General features: G+C 42.1%; 1 protein-coding gene across 1 annotated transcript in view; it reads left to right on the top strand.

Annotated features, from left to right (window-relative positions):
* Sema5a (semaphorin 5A) overlaps positions 1–19,699 on the top strand; it is a 485,625-nt gene that overhangs the window by 94,765 nt on the left and 371,161 nt on the right. The window contains exon 2 of the mRNA XM_059276245.1: positions 11,354–11,450. The gene's annotated coding sequence lies outside the window, so the exon portion shown is untranslated. The remainder of the gene's footprint in view (positions 1–11,353; positions 11,451–19,699) is intronic.

Genomic DNA, 19,699 nt, shown 5'->3' with positions numbered 1-19,699 from the left:
ATGTATACTTTAGGGGTAAGCTACGCTGTGAATATTTACATTCATCTCAAGAGGCAAAGGGGCATTCTCATCACTAAGAAAAGGTCCCCTCCTTCACAGGGAGGTCGATGGGATCACAGAGTGGGATGAGCACACTAGCTGCTAGGGGCATCAGCTGCAGGAGAGAGAAAACTACCTCACACCATGATGCTGGGGACTTGCAGCTTTCAGGGAGCCAGCAAGAAGGGCTGGCAGGAAGAACCACTTCCATGATGAAGTCAAGTTAGTGTGATAGACCTGAAGGGGCAGGAAAGGCGAGTTTGGGAATGCTGTCAGTGCATGAACTTCATGGGTACCACAGAGGGCTTCAAATCCCCCTCCCCACAGAGGTTGCTTCAGAGTCCATGGGAAAAACAAAACAAAACAAACAAACAAACAAACAAACAAACAGGAAGTCAATAGCAATGATCAGTTTCTGCTGCACATCCCTAGGAAGATGCACAGTTCAGGATGGGACAGCTCCTCATTATCCTATTGCTTGGATGGGAAGGGGACAGTTCCGTGAGGGGTCTGCCAGGTGTCAGGAATGCCTGTGAGCACTTTCAGGAAAAACACTGAAACCCCTTCTGTAGTTTTATGGTTCTCTGTGCTGCCAGCTGAACTGTTTACTAGAGCAGACATGGCTTGAGTGTGCTGTTCAAGATTAACTGTGGCTCCTGCAGTAGTGAATAAACTAAGAAGATTCCTAGGAAGAATTGTGAGTCCGCTTCAAATTTTTTATCATTGTATTTGTATTTTAACCTGCAACACAAGGTTGGGTAGAGGGGCAAAGATAAGAATTTACTGTTAACTCAAGCTCCAATTGTTTTTCTTATTGATACATAATAAGTGTTTGCATTTATGGCATGCAGTATGGTCTTTTCACATATGCACTCATGGTGTAACGATCAAATCAAGGTTATTAGCTTATTGGGACGTGTTTCCTTTATTCTTCCAGCTGATTTGAACTCTTCTATTCACGATTGTTAGGTATTGTCGCCTGCCATGTTTTTGATGCTAGAACTTAAGGTTCCCAAGTCTATGTTGCTACCTCTCCCCCGTTAGCCAACTGTGGTGGTATTGTGTTCCCCGAAATATTGTGCACTCTAATAATCTTATCTGGGGTCAGAGACAGAACAGCCACAATATTAAACATAAAGGTTAGGCAGTGGTAGCACACGCCTTTAATCCTAGCATTCCAGAGGCAGAAATCCATCTATTCAAGGATACAGCCAAGCATGGTGACTCACGCCTTTAATCCCAGAAAGCGAGCCTTTAATTCCAGGGAGTGGTGGTAGAAAGCAGAAAGGTATATAAGGCGTGAGGACCAAAAACTAGAAGCATTTGGCTGGTTAAGCATTCAGGCTTTGAGCAGTAGTTCAGCTGAGAGCCATTTGGATATGAGGACACAGAGGCTTCCAGTCTGAGGAAACAAGATCAGCTGAGAAGTTGGCCAGGTGAGGTTAGCTGTGGCCTGTTCTGTCTCTCCGATCTTCCAGTGTTCACCCCAATACTTGGCTCTGGGTTTATTTTATTAATAAGAACTTTTAAGATTCATACTATAGCCAACTTTTCTCTGTCTCCCTCTTTTTAGGGTATGGTAACTACTATTCTACCCCACACTTCTGCAATTAGCTTTCTTCTAAACTTAAACTTGGAAAAATGTGTGATGTTTGCCTTTTTGTGCCTAATTTATTTAGTTCAAGCAATGCCCTTTATTTCCACCTTTGTTGTCACAAATGATGTCACTCTTTTTAATGGCTGAATAATAAGCATTCTAGGACACACATTTCACGTTCTTGTAGCCATTCAGTAATAAATGGAAGTTTGGCCTATTTCTATTTCTTGTAATTATGAAAACTGCTTCACTTATTGTGAGGGTTCAGAGCTCTCCTCCCCATACTGATTTCCTTCCCTTTGGATACGTGGCCAGGAGTGAGAATTCAGGGCCGTGTGGTAGCTCTAGTTTTGAGGACCCTCCATGCAGTATTTTATAATGACCATACCTGGAATGAAATTAAGAAAGAAATAAGTAAATCCTTTTGAGTTATCTAGAGGAGCGTCCCTTCCTCTGAGTGTTTGAATTTGGACCTGCATAGGGTATCCTCTCTCCTCAGAACCTTCATGCTGGAGTCTGTTGCATGGGCAGATCGCATCATGGGTAATCAAAGCAGGGGACACAGCTGTTTCTGAACACTAGCGAAGCTGCTTGGTGTCTTCATTTGGAAGGAAGCTTCAGTACAATTGGTACCAAAATGGATGACATGACTCAGAGCCAATTAAAAAAAAAAAGTTTTCTTTTTTCTTTTCTTTTTTTTTTTTTTTTTTTTTTTTTGTTCCCCACAAGTGTAAACACAAAACACAGCAGTGTGTATGGGAAGATAAGGCCCCAGCTGGTTTACTGCAGAATAGCCTGTTTCTTATTTTTATCACTACTTTATGTTGAGAGATGACAGAAAGGACAGACTCGCATCTTTGGTGAGGCAAGACAGCCATGTAGTGTTACAATCTCGATAAAATGTGAGCAAACACTGGGGTGGAATAGCTCTTTTCCAGAGCAACTTGGCTTCATGCAACAATGCTAAAAGCCAGATGAAAGTTTTGTTTTTCATATCTTTGCAGAGATAAATATTCTGAAAAGACTTCTTCCAGTGTGTTTGGGTGTGTGCAAACATCATGTCATATCATCTTCCAGGCAAAATAATTTGGGAGCTCAGATCACCTTACCTACACAAAGCAGCGACATTTGGGTTCACACCTACAAGACAAAGGTACTGATAGATTGGAACTGGGTGTACACAGAGTCCTCTAGTCTTTGTGGGTTTGGACCATCTTGCTCTGCACTGGGTTGATGGAAAGCATCCTTTTAATTCTCTATGCTGAGTTTGTAGCAAGAAACTTCTCAAAAAACCTCCTACTTGTTATTTTCATAGGAAAATGTTTAACTGAATGATTTAACACTTGTCATTTCATTCACAATTCACTGGAAATCTCACAGCCAGCCAATTTCCCAAGGCTAAATAAGCCTCCATTTTCTTCCGCCCCCCCCCCCCCCCAGCAGCAGATGTCTATCTGCCTTATGCCTGGCTTTGTACGTTATGCATTTCCAGGGGCCTGTTACTGACTGAGATCAACCTGGGCTCTTTCCTTTCTGTTTAGCAGAGTTTTGTTTAGTTTTTCAGTGCTGGGGATCCAGTCCATGGCCTTATGCATAATAAGTGAATGCTGGACCAATCACTTCTAACCCTCAGCCCCATGGAGCTGGATCTTGGTGGTAGAATCTCCTGTTGCTTCAAGCTGCTGCTCACAGGCTGAGCCTTGTTGGGTGTGTTGTTCTGAGTCTGCACACTCAGGAGGCCACAGCATGAACGGACTTCAACCTCCCTTCTCTTTCTGAGTGTTGAGATGCTAGCCTGTAAAGATGGATCAATTTAGCTGTCAAAATAAAAGCTGAGAGTCCAATTGCCCATGCAAATTAACCACTTTGTGCAAACACTTCAAAATTGCCTGCATGAAAAGCAAGCTTGCTCTTTGAAAATGTGGCATATAGTAACCTAAATAAGGACACTAATACGAAACCTTGATGTCCTCAGAAAGTCAATTTTGAAAATTTCTTATTTTGAACAGTTGCTTGATCTTTGGGAACTTCTTTGCTTCAATAGTGATTTTTGGCCCCCGCTCTTTCCATCTATTCCCATGCCTTTTTTGTAGCCAAGAACACAGCTCACTGCATTGCCCCACTGGGAGGCATTCGGTAGCAAGTGTTTTTCTCTAGCTTTATTCCAGCTATTGAGGCAATGCACTAGTTCCAGGGTCAGCAATTACTACCAGCTCCAAGTACTCACGGAAGGGTAATCTTCAGAAAGACTAAGTGGAAAACAATTGGATTTCTTTCTTCCCAAATGTTTTCAGGATTGGCCAGTGTGCTCAGAAAGGAAATTGTTTCTGTCTTCCCTTTTGTGTGGATTCTCAGGCTGTGTTTATTGTGTATAAGCCACTGTATGCTGAAGTGACCCCCCTCCAACAGAGGGAGGCTGTGCTGGGGTGTGACAGCTCTAAGAGGGAAGCACATGCCTCTTTGCTGTGCACCTCACTGTTTCAATGCAGCACTGCCCACTGTTCTGCCCAGGAAGATAGGGTTGTTCCCTTAGGGCCTCAGAGACAGAACTTGGCATTATTATATGCCCTTGGCCTGGGGCCACATGAGGTCACACGGGACTGTCCATGAGGCCTCAGTTGTCTTTGAGGCTGGCCTCCATGTTTCCCGACTCCATCCCAAGTCTATATCTAAACATTTGATGGTAGGAAATTTCAGCATCCTTTTCAAAGGCACATGAGATAATTGCCAAGCAGATTCTTTATTAAATATTATTTTTTAAAATTAATGTATGGGGTCATTTTTCAAGAACACAGTTAGCAGGCTATTAGGGAGAATGTTGTAATTTGGTAAGGCTGACTTCCAGAAAGGGGATTTCTGGAGGACAGTGGCCTCCCCTATGATTGTGATACTTTGCATGCAATTCTTGGCCTTGTCCTATCTTGAAGTGGGTGCAGGAAAATATGTCTGGCACATGTAAGCTGCTGTGCAGAGGGAAACATGTGTTTGCTGTTTTAGATGCAGAATTCTATTATTATCATCTGCACATCTTTGTTACAAATGCATATATATTATATTTTGCCTTTGTTATGTAAGATGTCTGGCTTCCCAAAGTCTACTTTGTGTGTACCTATGCTTCTTTTGAATACAGGTATATTAGTTTGAGAATGTGTGGGTGGGGAAGACAGGTAGGGGAAGAGGTTCTGCCAGTGGAAGGTAAAGCGCAAGAGGTCCTGAGATGCAGCCCTTTTCCCTGTTTCTGGAGTCAAGGATTCTAGTTAAGAAAACTGTACAACAGCTGAGGTTCATGTCAAATTTTCGCTGCTCTTATCACTCCAATCCAGGTCCCTGAGGTTATAGACAAGTGTCTTCACTCTGGTAGTCTACTTTATCATATTGTGAACTTCAAATGTGCACGATGAAATTTGTTTTAGAAGGTAAACAGTGAAGACACAATTTACTATGAGGAAGTGTTTTGTGTTTTAAAGAAAAGGGCTGTACCATGTTGGGTCTTCTTCTGCTGACCCTCTCTTTCCCTCTTTTGCCTTTCTCCCTGCCCTACAGCCATTCTCCTCTCTGATACTTTTTATCATGGTGGCCTTTACTCTGTTCCCTTTTCATACCTTTCTTCCTTTGCCTGGATGGCTGCAGATTCTAACGATAGCAGCCTTCTTTCCTGAAGCACCAATGGCTGATTTCCCCAACTGCTGTCTAGGAGGATACACCTTTCTTTAGAGAAGAAGTAACCTCATGCAGACAGGTCAAAGGGAGTGAACAAAAGATGAGTGGTATGTACAGGCCTTGTCATCCCATCAACGGTCGGTTGTCTGCAGGCTCCACAGAACCACAGTGGCTTCTTGGTGAATAACTGGGACACTATTCACTGCTTGATACTGCTCTCCCAAAGCCCCCCTCCCTTGTGTCTTAGCATCACATTAGGAATATATTCACCTGCCTACCCATGGGTCCTGGGTTTCTTACAGTCCATCAGAACCAAGCCTATGGCATTGAACTCACACACTGGGAGAGTCATGTCCCTTACTCACTTCACATTTTAATTCCTGGATAGATGGGTCAGAGCTTCATTGTTAATATTACTATAAAATTCAAGGGTTTTCATTTCTGATATAGTATATTCTGGGTTTATTGATAGATATTTCTGTATAGCTATTTTTTTAAAGACCACAATTGATAGTCCTATTTTTAAAACATTTAAAACTCATTTTAGGTAGTTAATCTACATCTAAGAAGGTGGTATATATTTTATTTGTGAATAATTCCAAATTAAAATGCTAGTTTTGATTTGTAAGCTTTACATGTTGCTTTTCTGGCTCCAAATGGCACAGCTGGCCATGAGGGGACCCCAACCATGTCTGCAGTGAAGTCTGAGGCCATTCTCTTTAATAGTTCCCTCTTTCCCCAAACTTTCTGCTTCCAAAGTTGAATTGGCTCTGAGTTTCTCCTGTGTGTTTTACATTTCCATCTAGTCATGGAAATCCAGCCTTTCTTTACCATACAAGATCATTGGATTTGAGCTTTCCTTTTCCAGTGTATTTCTAGAAGGGAGTTCTCAAGTCTAACTTGAGGATCAGTGAATGTTTTCTCCAAAGACTCACAGAACTGGAAGATCAGTTGGGTACATGGCTGTGGTTGATTTGATCAAAGGAAACAGATTATGATCAGCAGTGGAAAATGTGCCCTAAGATGGAAGCTGGGAGAGATGGGCTTATTTCTGGTTATCTTTCCCAGTGGGATAAAGTGGACAGTGTTTCATTCTAGTTCAAAATATACTGAGTACAAGATGTGGAGCACTGTCACTCAAAGAAGCAAACCCCTGTTCTTGGTTTCCAGGGTTTTATTGGGAATGGATCGGGTAAGTATGGCTGATTGCCTATGTGGTTGACCATAGTCTACAACCCATACTGAAGTCAGACCCGTGATGAATGGCACAAAGCCCACACCATAGACCCCATTGTTAGCATAGACTATCTATCATGTATTACAATATCATGAAATTCAAGTGGACCACTATCACACAGAATATTTGAAGGGATCAAAGTGTACCCCCCAGGAACTGATTTGGGGAAGGCCTTTCTTTGCAATTTCAAGGTTAACAATTTCTTCAAAACTTCTAATAATGAAAGGTCTCTTGTTTAGCCCCTGGCCTGCCTCATGGTTCCCTTTTCCTGTCCTCTGCAGAACAGCCATGCTGATGCTTTTAAAATCCTCTTGTCCTGACATTCCACTGAACCTCAGCTCCTCTCCTCTCCTTTGTATTAAGTCTCATCTCTTTCTGCAGGTGATGTTCCCTGGAGTCTGTTTGTCATCTGCTTTCCCACCTATCAGTATCTAGTGTGGCTCCCTTGTGTCTTTCTCGCATGGGTCATGTGTGGTGGTAGTTTTGATGTGGATGTGGGGACACGCTCCTCTGCCAGGCACTTCTCTGATACCCCAACATTTGGGAGGCTATCCCTCCTTGTTCCTTAGCCTCTTAAAGGAAATTCTTTCATTTTTCTTGTTTCCCATGAAAACATGATAAAAAAGGGCATCTTTCTGCTTGTGGCTCCTAGTTCTCTGCAGTCCTAATTTTCCTCCTTAGCAGAATTGCTTTCTTCCAGACAATCCTGCTCCTTGTGTATTCTTGTGGAGTCCTTTCTGTGGTGGCCCTATGCCTCAGTTCTATCAATACACCAAACCCAAACAATGGTACCAGACACTCATGTCCAACTCAGCATGTGTTGACCACAATGCCTCTTTACTTACTGCTGATGATTCTCAGCCATGGCTGATGAGTTTGCTATTTCCCCCACTTGTAAGTTATCCAGTTGGACACGTTTCATCACCTCTTTTCACATTCTAACCTCTTTCTACTCATCTATTGAAGCCAGTGTCCCCTGTCATTTTTCCCTCGGGTCGCTTGTTGACTGTTTTACCTGCAATTAACTTTGCTTCCCTCCAGCTTCAAAGTATTTGTTAAATTATGTAATAGAAAAATCATAGTGCTTTGTGTGATCTCCTGAGAGCACAGCTTCTTTCTGAATTGCTTTCTAGCTCTTTCCTAAACATTGCCATCAGGATGTGTAGGACGTAGTTACTATGGGACCTACACACTGATGACAAGACATTGCCACTGCTCAGCTCTTCCAAGTTGAGAAATCCTAGCCTGACCTCTTTTAGGTTTATTAAGCCTCTATCTGATAAAGTTTCTTTTAGATATTATGATACTAGGTGGAAAGTCTGTCTATTTTAATTTGATTTCTATTTTCATTTGATTTTCAATGTGATTTTAGTATTCTCAAAACCCCAAGATGAACTCTGCCTAAAATGTGCATTTATTTCTTGGATTTGTAGAATAAAGGCTGCTGCTTAGCTGAACTTCGGTCTCCACAAGAATTTATAAATCCACACTACCTCCTGCTGAGTAGGGTGATCAGAGAGAATAAAGTATATTTATGTTCAAAGCCTTGTGCTGATGGGCACTTAGTAAGCCGTAATTGATGCTTACATTTCGTTTCATCATTTCACTTGGAGACACTTTAAGAACCCATGGAGGTAGTTGTGAGATGAAACTTCTGGGAACAATTATTTGTGCATCAACAAGAGTTCTAGTGATAATTCCACACTTGCATTCCTAGAGGTAGATTTTTTTCCCCCGTAGTGGTTCTGTTCAACTTTAGAGATTGTATCAAAGTCGATGCCATGGACAAAAAGGAAGGAGTGATGTCAGCAGGAAATTGAGACAAATGGGGAACTGATGTTACTAAATCAGGTGCCTGTGCCTCTGGGACAGTGCAGCCTCTTTGCTTCTGACTCCCGTCAGTTTTCTAGAATTTCTTTGAGTGATCTGTGACTTATGTCTTCACTGTGACCAAGTCCCATAAGCAAGATGGGCTTCTCCATCTGGAGGAATGTTCCTTTCACGTGACTCCTGCTAAGGGCTTGGTATGCTACTGCAGTTGCTGCACCTGAGCCCCTGCACCTTGGCCCATGCAGGTGTTCCTTTGAACTGCATAAGTTCCCGAAATGCTTCAACAGCTGGCTGGATAGTGGCTGAGCTTCAGGAGAAAGGTCTTGCTGTTGCCAGCTTAGCTGTCAGGCTTAAGGCCAGTGGCTGCCCATTTCACTGTTGGTGCAAACACAGGCACAGTTAGAATGCTGTAGGGTTGTGCCTGACTCCTGTTGCCATCCTGTCTTTTTATTCCGATGTCAGGTTCTGAAGGGAGTTGTGCTTTTCTTAACCACAGGTGGTCTGTCCATCACAGTGTAATATTCAAAGAGGAAAGAGGCAGGTTTTCCAGCATGAGTTGTTCTGCGACTGTCTGCCTTCCCTGGCTATGGTTGGCCCTGTTTGGATTAAGCAGGGATGTTCTCTTCCGCATTATCTGCTCTGTTTGTACCACCAGCCCTCAATTCTTAAAGTGTTCTTTTTTTTTTTTTTTCTTCATCTTCTTTGTCAATTAATAAAATGCTTTGTTCTGGGGATGTCATTCCTAAGTCCAGATGAGGCTCTGTATCAACTAATCTGTGACCTCACATGGGGAGGCTCATCATATGTAGATACTTGGTTTATTCAAGACAGGGTTTCTTTGTGTAGCCCTAGCTGTCCTGGAACTAGCTTAGTAGACCAAGCTGGCCTTGAACTCATGGAGATATGCCTGCCTCTGCCTCCCAAGTGCTGGGATTAAAGGTGTGTGCCACCAGCACTTAAGGAGTTAGAAAGTCTGTGATGTAATTTTTTTTTTCCTCTCTCAGAGTTGAGGACAGAACTCAGGACCTTATGCTTGCTAGGCAAGCACTCTACCCTTGAGCTAAATCTTCACTCATCATCTATTTTTAATTTAAATCTTTTGTGTTGTGTTGTTATTACAAGACACAGCCACAGAGCCAGAGTGGGAAACAGTAGATCTCTCCAATTCTGCTATTAAACCTAGACTATGATCTAAACAAGCAAATGTGAAGGAATTTTAGTAGTAATTGCTATAAAGTAGATTGTAGGGCCCAAGAGAAACAACTCCTGTGTTCAAAAATGCTATTTAATATAATGTCCTAATCAACATTTTATTGCCACACCCATAGGACATATTATTGGTGATGAGAAAAAAAATAAATGGGCTGTTTTACATTATCTTCCTGGACTGAGCATGCCTCTTTACCTTGGGGAAAGCTCCTTGACCTTCCTTTTGGCCTCAAAGAGTTGCATCTGTACCTTATCCCTTCCAATGGATGATATCACTGGTCATGAAGACCCCAGTGAGGCCTTGGAGTTGGCAATGCTCGAGGATAGGGTTGCACCTGGGCCCCTCTGGAGTCTTCATGGCAAGCGCTTCCAAAGCTGCCCTGAGTCACTTCCTTGCTTCTCGTGAGTTCTCCATACTCTCCATAGTCCTCTCCTAGAAGCTGGAAGCCGCATTGAATGGCAGTGTCGCTGTCTCCCCGCTCTCTGTCCCCCCAAAACCCAAGACACCCCTAAAGGCTTTTCAGCAGATTCCATTTTGTACACTTTCAGCAATTATATTAAAATTTGGGCTATCTTGTGGAGGCTTCTTGGCTTTTGATCATTATCGATATGTGCCACATGGGGCTCATTGAGTGGAAGAGTTGCAGAATGTCCTGGAAGGTCTTCTCATTTTCTCATCATTGTTCACAGCTGTTCTCTAGTGTGTGGGTGAGGACAGAGGACCCCAGTGTGCTTCACATGTTACAATAGCAGAAACCAAGACGAGAAAGAGAGAGACACACAATGAACAAGGAGAAAGGAAGGGCAGGCACTAGTGTTCAGCCCTGGAAGTCAGAGATGTCCTTCACCAACAGCAGACATGTCACTGCTTGGATAACAAGTGGGGAGCCACCTACTTCGGGCTCTTGTGTATGTGTTCAGCATTACAATGTGGTTTTCTTGTTTTAATAGAATACATTTATGAGGAGGTACCATACGTTTTCTGGCTTTTGGTGAGGTGAATTGATTTTGTGATACTGGGTAACTTTTCTTATTAAGTCTTATAACTGTGCAGAAAACACATGGATATGTGACAGTGTCAACTCAGACTCAGGTGTAGTTGATGCTGTACTGACCTTTAACACCTTGTGAAATGCTTCATTTTAGGAACTTTTGTCTAAGATTTGCAATGAAGGAGCCATTAAAATGGGCACATTTTTATTTTCAAACTGCTTAAAGTAATTCCAGGGACTTTGAAATAATGACCCCTTTGGACGTTTCATGAGATTTTTTTTTTTCACATGTTGAACAGCACTAAAATTTTTATTTCTGCAGGCTGGAGAGATGGCTCAGCAGTTAAGAGAGTGTATGCTCTTGCAGAGGTCCTGCATTTGGTTCCCAGCTCACATATCAGGAAGCTCATGCCTGCCTCTAACTCCAGCTGCAGGGAATCTGAAGCTTCTGGCCTTTGTGGGCACCTACACTCACTAAGTGCACATACACCTCACACCCAGATGAAGAATTCAAACTAAAATAAATCTTGAAAGAAAACAATCAGCATCATTTTTTAAGTTTATCTTTTTTTTTTTTCCAAGAAAAACCCCAGTGGTGTCTATATTGCTAATTTAGGTCTCTCCTAACGGTGATCACCGAGCTGTACTGTGTCTCTTTCCCTACTGTGTTGCTAGAGATTCTTGTACTGGCTGTCAGGGCGTTGATGGAACTCCCTAGCCTTCATAAGCAAAGACTGTAGTGTTTTAATATGAGCTAACTTGACCTCTGTCTCTTCTTATTTGTTGAAGGGCTGGTGTGTGAAAACTGGGCTTGGGTGCCCATGTGGCTGCACAGTTCAGTGTGATTCATGACGGAAGCCACCCGGCTCTACCCTCTCTCTCCTCGGTAAGTGAGACACTAGAGTGGGAAGTGTGGAGACCAAGAGTGCTACACATTTAGATGTCTCTATGTTAAAAATGGTAGTCAATGACAGCTTTCAGAAAAAGACTTTTTTTTTTTTAAGGTAAAGCTATTTGGGTCTGAATGTCCTGTGGAGTCACCCAGGAACCTCAAGGCCAGGAAGAGTGCTGGTGACTCATGGCTACTCCTAGCCACAGTCTCTGCTGTGTCCTGGTTTATTTTGTGGCATATCCCACTCTCATCTCACTTTCCTATTGTGGGACTTCCTGAGGTATCCCATACCTTCTGAGAAAAGCCACAAATCCTCACGATGGCCTCAGGGATCTGCTTCATCAAGTCTTCTTAAATTGTCCTGATTCCAGTAGCCCTTTGGTTTCATGGAGACCAGCATCTCGCCTTCCAGAAATCAAGCTCCACTCCTCAGTCCTGCCTGTTGAGCCTCTAAAATCCAGCTAAATGTCCTACCTTTGTGGGAGCTCATCTTAAGTTACTCAGACCCTGGTGGTAACCTCTCCTGTGATACCTGTGGCTACCTTTCAGAAGGAGCAGGAGAGAGAGGGAAGGGAATGGGGTGAGAGCCATGAGAGAGAAAGAGACAAGGATCTTCCCTGTATAAACTAGTCACTGGAAACATGCTGCTTTATTAAATCAAGTCTTATTGTGGGCAACTTTATTCTGCTTTCCAATTAAAAGAAATTGCCGATGACATATATACATACATTCTCTATACTTGTTGGATGTCACGGTTATGGGATTATGTTGCCAGTTCCCTGTTGTCTTGTGTGCTGATGGCTACTAAGTAGATTTTATGAGTTCAGCTTCAAGGTATGTAGAAGAGCTTGGCTGAGACTATATATTCTGCGACCCCTGTGAATATATTCTCCAGTCCCTACATTTCATAGGACAAACTTATGATCTACATTTTGTGTCTTTCTATAGCTTACGTACATTCACATGGTATCTGAAATACAATTAACTCCGGCACCTGGGTAGCTCAGTCTCTTCTCTGTGGAGAACTACAGAGCCTGAGAGCTGGAAAGACCCATAGAGATGTTACAGAGTTTGTGCAGTTGTGATTTGGAGGTGCAATGGCCAGTACATTATAGGAACGGTGTTGTCTGCTCATCCAGGTTTCATGGGTTACCAGGCACTGTGCTGAGGGAAAGTCACCCAACTCTTGCTCTCACTCTTTAAGGAAGGTGCTTTCATGATGCTCACTTTAAAGATGAGTAAACTGAGGCCCAGAAATTTACTTAAGTAGTCAAATGTAGAGAGAGGGTTTGACTTACGACTCTCAGCCCTAACACCTGACTCCAACTGAGCACGGAGCATGCTATTCTAGAATAAGAACAGACATGCACTATTATTTTGTTGTTGTTGTTCTGGAAATACCAGTACTCTTAAAGGAAAGTAGAAAATAGGTATCGAGGAATTGATTTTTCGAGCATAATTCAAAATCAGAAATTGACAAGCCTCTTTTGAAGAGGCAGGGAGAAGCATGTTAGTACCTACAGGTCTTGGATTCTCAGCTATGTCATCTCATCTCTGCAATTGCAGTGTGACAGTAGCCACAGGCAATGGGTAAAGGAATGAGTCTGGCCATGTTCCAGTAAATCTTTATTTCCAAGGGCAGGAGAGAGGCTGGATGTGTTCCCCAAGGCTCTAGTTTGCTGAGCTTTGATCTATGTGTTGTCTGGAGTGCTTAAAGATCTCATCACAGAGAGGATGAGAACATATCAGTAGCCATCAAGTCCCTGAACAGAATTTAGCTTGAGTGAATAGAATTTTATCACAAATTTTAATGAAGTCCCTGCTGTGCCTGCAAAACCTGGGAATATAGGCATCCGGGGCTCCATCCCTTGACATAGTCTACATACCCCAAAAATGTTAGACTGAATTTTAGTACATTAACTATAGCTTTGCTTGAAGTAAGACCTGGGAAAGCATTACTCACTTGGCATGCCGTGTTACACATCTGGCATGTGTAACTCATTTACACAGGAAGTTCCATAATTAACCGTGTTCATGCCAGTTCATCTCTGTGCTCTGTTCTCACTGCTGCACATGCATGTAGGACCAGTGCACAGTTGTGTTTGGCTGTCAGACAGTTACACTGAGATGTCAACTGCACTTACTTTATTAAGAGCAAAGACAGGTGTCCACAAGCACCAGATCTTTTAGAACAAGAAATAATTTGGCAATACTACACATGCATCCAAAGAGGTGGTTTTGTTTGTGTTTTTGTTTTTAGCTTGTTTTTTTCTTAAAGTATTTATACATACATACAAGTAAGATTATACAAACCGAGCAGGTTTTGTTTATATCCTTAGAATAGACATATATTTGCATGTAATGACAATAAATGAAGAAAGAAGCCTTGGCTTTGAAAGAGAGCAAGGAAGGGGACACAGGAGGGCTTGGAGGGAGCGAAGGGAAGCAAAGAGGTGCAGTGTTACAGTCTCAAAAACTAAAGGAATAATTTAAAAGGACGATTTTTCTTGTAAAAGGGTACTTTAGTCTCCTAAGGAAGATTTGTCTGAAGTGTGTTACTCTAATCCCAGCTACTCTGCTTCTTGCAGGGGTTTAAGTCATGTTCCGTTTTTTTCCATTCATTAATTCACTCATTCTTAAATCCTGGTATAACAGCTTGTGTACATGCCTTTGCCAAGGAGCCACTCACTCCTGGATTCTTAGTCCACGCATGTGGAACTGTGCTTTTCCCTTCAGTAACAGTGGTTAAAAACTGAAATTCTGACGATAGAAATAAAATATCTGTCTATGACATCTTATTAACTGGGAAAAGTAAATTGCAATGTGCTAATTAGTTTAATTATATTTATCTTAAAAATGTGTTTATACTCATATAATCTCTATACTCAGTTCATGTATCTAGTAAAGTCTATTGGACTATACATAATTATGCTTTGAATACATTGTCTCTACGGTTGAGGAGTTTGCATTCTTAAAAATATTTTTATAATATTTATCTTTGTGTGTGTGTCTGTGTCTGTGTATCTGTATGACATAGTGCCTATGCAGAGGTCAGAGGACAACTTGTAGGAATCAGTTTTCCCTCTCTCTACAATGTGGGTCCTGGGAATTAAGAATAGATTGTGAACCTCGGTAGGAAGTGACTTTATCCACTGAGCCATCTTGTGGACTCCTAAGGAATTTGTATTTTACAGATATTTTCAATTAAAATGAATGAATTAGTTTAGTGTAGTGAATAATAATGATGGGATCTATGTGTAAAAGGGTTAAATTCCAATACTGCCCGCATGAAAGTTAACTACTGCTAGGATTTAATGTGATCTCCTTTAGTAGGCTTTCTATGAGCAATTTGTAGAGTTAAAGTAGCATAGATACAGACTTTTGATTGAAATTTTTCACTCATTGTAATATGCATGCTTTATAGTATGACAAATTGTTAATAAACCTAATTTTAATGTGTATATAATAATCTGTCAAGGGAAGACTGTTATATAATTTGATGCTTCCCTTTGGTTGGATGAGTTTATACTGAAGTGAGCAGGGAGGAGGCTGGTGGTCCATACCTCCCACGCCTGAATTGCATTTGTTCCAATATTTGCAGGCTGCATCATCATTGTATTTGTGAAGCACAGATATTTGGTGCATACACAGTGCTACGTGAGCACTAACAACCAACATAAAGCCTTCATTTAATTGAGGGTTGATTCATTAGGACAGGATAATTGTAGCTGATTTAGTATTTCCAAATAAGGGTCTTAGTAAGACTGTCAGTTGGCTTTTAAAAGTGTTAACAGATAATTATACTTCATGAACAGTATGCTAGAGAGTTTGTTTTGATAAAAACATCACTCCTGCTGAGTAGCATCTTTAATAATTGTTTTAGTATGATGGCACTCATTCTTTTTTTGCATATTTTATTGTTTCTTTTTTTGTTGATGTTATTTAAGTGCTAATTAACAGCTCCACTAGGATGAAGACAGGAAACAAGCATGTGTGAGGATGCTCTTGGATATGTCTAGTTAGTAAGCTCCAGTGTTTTGTGAAGAATTTTTATAACTAAACTTTTAAGGATATTAACTCATTGTCACTGTTTGCTACATTCTTTTTTATTGCTTAACTTTTTAAATATCATCCACTAATGGTTTTTTCCCTATGTTTTCTTGCTCATTAACTTTATCATTTTAAAGTTTATTTTAATGGTATCAATTTTTCTTTATAATTACTTTAGCCAGTGCTTAGAAATTTGAAGTGTATTTTTACTTTTTTTTCTGATAAACACGAAGATTTTCATGTTTTGACTGAAGAGGAAGTTAATTAAAATAGATGATGCTTTTCAAATTCTCCTAGTCTTACCCCACTTGTCTTGTTTTTAAGAGTTTACTGTATTATTTTAAGCTATGCGTATGTGTGTGTGTGGTTCTGTGTGTAAGTATGTGCAATGTGTGTCAGTATAGGTGGCTGCAGAGGTCAAAGATGTTGGCCCCTGCTGGAGATGGAGTTACACGTGGTTGTGGGCTGCCCAGCATGGGTGCTGGGAACTAAACTACAGTCCTCCTCATGAGCTCTTAACTGCTCAGCTATCTTTCTAGACTCTCTCTTCTTTATTAACAAAATCAATCTCCAATTTTAGTGTCAAAAGGATATGTGAACACTTAAATATTTGTCCAAGTAGGAAGGAATCAAGTTTTTCTTTCCTTCATCTTAAGGTGGAGGCCCACATTACAGTCAGACTGTAGAAATTCCTTCAGTATTTTCTAATTCCTCTTTGTTCAGAAAAGAGTAACCTCTGCACTTTGGGGTATTCTGCAATCCTTATCTATCATTTTAAAAACAATAGATCAAAGCATACAATAAATATTTATACAAATACAACAATATGTAATCCCTTAAGCTGGCCCATCAGTTTTGGATTTCTGTTAGCATACTTTAATGATACATGATACGTTACTATGCCATTTTCATGCGCACACATACGTATTTAATTCCTGATTAAGTCATCATAGCAGTTTTGCTTCTTGTCTCTGTCTTGTGTGTAACTTCCCCTCAGTGTCTATGTGGTACATACACTCAGACCAAGCTATGAAACTCAGATGTGAAGCCGAAGTCACTCAGGTGGTTTCAGTCACTCACCTATGACGTTAACCAATGGCATACTTGTGGTGATGATTGGCACATCTACCCTAGTGCTTCCAGGAAGCTGAATCTCTTGAGTGGACCACAACTTGCATTCTCATTTTGCTGTTTTGTGGATGTAAGACTGAGGAAATTCAAAAGATGCAGGTGTAGTAGCAGTGACATGGGTGATAACTTGCTTATTGCAGAGGTAGCTCTGACAAAGAGAGTAAATACTGAAAGTGAACTGCTGAGCTGCAGGAAATCTTTCTTTTGATGCCCTGTCCCAGCTAGGATTTTACTTCATGGCATTTGCATGTGCATTGTTGGGACAGGGTACGTTTCTTGCTTACACATGCTGAATGATCCCATTTTGGGGGTAAAGATTTAGCCTGCCATTCTGAATAATGTCACTCCTTATTATGCCTGTCCTTTTCTGTCCGTCCAGTGGAAAATCTCTGTGATGTGATCCAGAGAGGCCTGTGCAGACACGTCTGTTAGTCACGTGCATTCCACTCTACGCTACCAAAGTTCACTAGCGGGAGGGTTGTCTGCTCTCATTATTTACGTTAGAGTGACCAGAATTCCCATCCTGGCACCTGTGAGCCTGGCCTCCTATTCTGGTCTTTTCTTTTTGGGCTTGTGGCCTCCTTCCTTTTTTGTTTATGTGAGCGCCTGCCAAACATGCTCTCAGCCTGGTGGTCACCAGCTTTATGGCTGCATAAACATTCGTGAATTGTCACAGATGTGTGGTGAAGTCCACTATCCATTTTCCTTCCATGATGCAAGGCAAGTAGGGAGCGGTGTGTGTGTGTGTGTGTGTGTGTGTGTGTGTGTGTGTGCTGTTTATTCTCAGATACCCATTAGTGAAGCAGATCTGTATGGGGGTTAATTGCTGGGATTTGTAGATTCACATGTGCCAGAAAGGCACTGCCTCCTCAGTTGAACTATGTGTGGGATCCTTTGACAGAACATGCCCAAAGGGATAAGTGCCTATGATTGGGTGTTTGGGTTTGATGGCCCTGAGGGGTTTCCTGCGTTGTTTCCACATCAGACAATGAGAGAGGCCTCTCTGCTGCAGGGGTGCTGTCCTTAACAGCTCATGCTTATCCACCACTTTCATGTGGCTTTTGTGTGTTTGTGTCTCTGTCAGTCAGGCCACAAAGGGAGGTCATTTTACCTCATTTACTTTTGCTTAGAGCCCTGGGCAAAGATCATGATGGGGAAGCCAATGCACAAAAACCATTGGAAAGATGGTTGGGAAATTCTGGGAAGTACACACCACTGTGATTTCATATAGTAGTGTCCAGGGATATTTAGCTCTTATGTTTCATTGCTGAGGAATTAAGTGGGCAGACCTAAGGCATTTGACATGCCTCAGATTCTTAGACTTTTTTTTTTTCAAGTACACATATTTTGGGTGGCTACTCTGTTCTTTGCACAGGGACCTTATTCCTTGTGGGGACCGTTGCTTCTGCTTTCTATGCAGGAGGTTTCCCTGCTAATAGTACAATGAAAAGACAGGCACACAGTAAGTTGTGTGTTCAGAACAGCCCAGTTGGTGCCTATTCTGGTTTACTGTGGTTGAGGCTGTGACCTGAGTGTGCCTGAGCTGTTGGTTCATTTGCTTTTATCATTCTTCAGTTCTTCCCTTTTTGGGGGGTCATCAGGTTTTATTATCCATCTCCTGTTATCATTCTATTAAGAGTGGAAACATTCCCAACACCCTAGTTTCTTGTGTAGTTCTAACCCATGTACCCCCTAAACAAACACATACACATACACACACCACACACACACACACACACACACACACACACACACACACACACACAAGTATAGCCCATATATGTGCAGATAAAGCTCCTTAATAGTGTTTCCTGTGTGTGTTTCCGTGACATGCCTTTTCTCCAGTTCCTCTGGAGCTCAACCTTGATCATCTGCTAGCACTGCCTTGTCAGGAAGACCAAACTGCCACGCTGGCTGCTAAATTTGGCGCTCAAGATTCAATTGGCTTCACACTTAGTAGTCAGCAGTATTTGTGCCCTTGATCCCTCCTTGGAGTATTTTCCCCACCTGTTTAAGAATCGTATATACTATTTGCCAGTTTCATACATGAATAGAGTGAATTTTAGTCACACCCATCTTCTTTCCCCTCGCTCATCTCCTCCCCTCTCCCACTAAAATCCTTCCCAGCGAGTCCTCTCCTGTTTTCCTGCCTTATTTTTATGTGTGACTCACTGAGTTCAATTAGTTTCTTGCTTGAGCATGGGTGAGAGATCACTTACCGGAGCAAGTGAATCTTATCAGTGGCTGCACCACTCACCCCCTCTCCAAACATCCGTGAACGGCGTGGTCTTCACCTCTCATCTCGGCTCATTTCGTCCCAGCCTCAGCTCTCTGCCACCCAGCCATGCGAGTCCCGTGTGCTTCAGTAACTGGAACTATGGTTCTCATTGCTTCAGCATCTCATGGAGTCTAGTTGCTTTAGTGCCGTTTAAACACTGATGACTCTCATGTCTACCCTCTCTAGGACCTGCAGTCGCAAGCCCTAGAACTGTCCCTGTCACTGCCTATTTGGTCTCAGAGATTAGATGACAAATTATGCTTTTGAGGAGCATGCTGAGCCTGAGTTCCTTTTCTTCTTTCTACTGTCTGTGTGTTCTCCACTACACTAAAGGCGAGTGCGTTCTTCTGTGTGTAGAACACACGTTTCTATGTGTGAAATACTGCTTGGTTCTGCCCTTTGCATCCCGTACTGTATTCAAGCTATCAATAAATATCATCACTAACCCCCATCAATCTAAAATCTACCACTTTTCGGCATTTTCGTTGCTATGTTCTCTTCTCTCCTCCGAGCATCTTTTTCTTAGTGACCCAAGTAGACTCCTCATGGTCTCCCCTCCTCTTCCTCTGTGCCTCCTGGTCTCCTCCTGGTCTCCCCACCTCTCCTGCTACATTTCCAGCCTCCTGATGGTCTGTCCACCTCCTCTTGCCTCCTGGTTGTCTCTGCAGTGCCCTGCTCGGCATCCTTCAGTGGTTCCGTTTCATTCAGGTGAAAACATCTCCACTGCCTCTAAAGCTCTTCCTCCTTCTTCATCCTCTTCCTCACCCTTCTCCCCATCACTGGT

This window comes from Peromyscus eremicus, chromosome 11 (genome assembly GCF_949786415.1).
Source record: "Peromyscus eremicus chromosome 11, PerEre_H2_v1, whole genome shotgun sequence".
In the NCBI taxonomy this organism is placed as follows: domain Eukaryota; kingdom Metazoa; phylum Chordata; class Mammalia; order Rodentia; family Cricetidae; genus Peromyscus; species Peromyscus eremicus.
The sequence above is the reverse complement of the archived record's forward strand: the minus strand, read 5'-3'. Positions and strand labels throughout refer to the sequence as shown.